Genomic DNA, 1431 nt, shown 5'->3' with positions numbered 1-1431 from the left:
GGATGGTGCCCCAACCCCCCCAATTGGCCCTACCCTGAGCGTGACTGAGGGTGGCATCGCAACCTCCAGATCGCCCTGCTCTGTGCATGACAGGGGGCGGCGTCCCAAGTCCCCAATCGGCCCTGCTCTGAGCCCGACCAGGGGCTGCACCTAGGGATTAGGACTTCCCTCTGCCACCCGGGAGCAGGCCTAAGCCAGCAGGTCATTATCTCTCAAGGGGTCCCAGACTGCGAGAGGGCACAGGCCGGGCTGAGGGACCCCCCTCCCCGCCAAGTGCACAAATTTTTCTGCACCAGGCCTCTAGTCCTATCTAATAAAAGAGAAACATGCAAATTAACCATCCCTCTGCTATGCCCAAGCCACGCCCACAAGCTAACCAGAGTGAATATGCAAATTAACCCGACAAAGATGGCGGTTAATTGCATATGCAGGTGTCAGGCGCCCCAGGAGGTAACGGTGGCTGCGGCCGTAGGTTCCTGGGACCATAGCCGGCCTGGGAGGTGAGGCCTGATGTGCCAAGTCACGTCCACGGGCTCCTGGGACCTTCGCCGGCGAAAAGCAGGAGGTTTGGAGGACTTGGCAGAGCAGGAGACCGCTGGATATACAGCAGAGCGAGAGAGAGGGTGGCTTGGAGGGCGTGGCTCCCTCTGTCACCCCAGCTTCCTCATCACAGCTGTGGAAACTGGCAGCAGGGAGGAGGAAGTCCCACCCCCTCAGAATCAGCCTTTGGTCAGACAGCTCTCAGTGGCCTGACAGCCAGGACTCTCATTCACCTGCATCTCAGACAGTGAGAGTAGAGAGGTGGGACTATGTCTAAAGAACAGCTGTTGCTACAACGTAGCTCTGCAGCCGAAAGATACTGGCGTTATCAACAGAAAATGTCTGCAGAGCAACTTGCGTCTGATCTTGAAAGAAGGTGGCGCCTGTGATAGGATGTATCTGAACACCAGCTACTGGAAAAAGTCACTCTGATGGCAAGAAACACCGGCATCGTCGACAGAAAATGTCTAAAGACCATCGTGCCTCTGAAGTTGAAAGAAAGCAGTGGCGACGACAGAATATGTCTAGAGAACAGTCATTAACAAGTACTACCAATACTGGTAGACACTGCCTTCTCAGCGAAATGGAGTACATGAGGATGCAATTCTCTAACATAGTTGTGGAATGACTTAGATATGAGTACATGAGGATGCAATTCTCTAACATAGTTGTGGAATGACTTAGATATGAATTTTGCCTATCACTAAATTTCTCTGATGAAAAACCATCTGATGGGAAATTTACTCGGTGTTGTAGCAAAGGGAAAGTCTGTCCAAATGATATACATTTTCCAGATTACCCGGCATATTTAAAAAGATGAATTACAAAAGAAGATTCTGACATTAAAAATTTCATGGAAAATATTCGTTCCATAAATAGTTCTTTTTCTTT

This window comes from Myotis davidii, unplaced genomic scaffold, assembly GCF_000327345.1.
Source record: "Myotis davidii unplaced genomic scaffold, ASM32734v1 scaffold1121, whole genome shotgun sequence".
Lineage (NCBI taxonomy): Eukaryota > Metazoa > Chordata > Mammalia > Chiroptera > Vespertilionidae > Myotis > Myotis davidii.
This window is presented reverse-complemented; position numbering follows the sequence as displayed.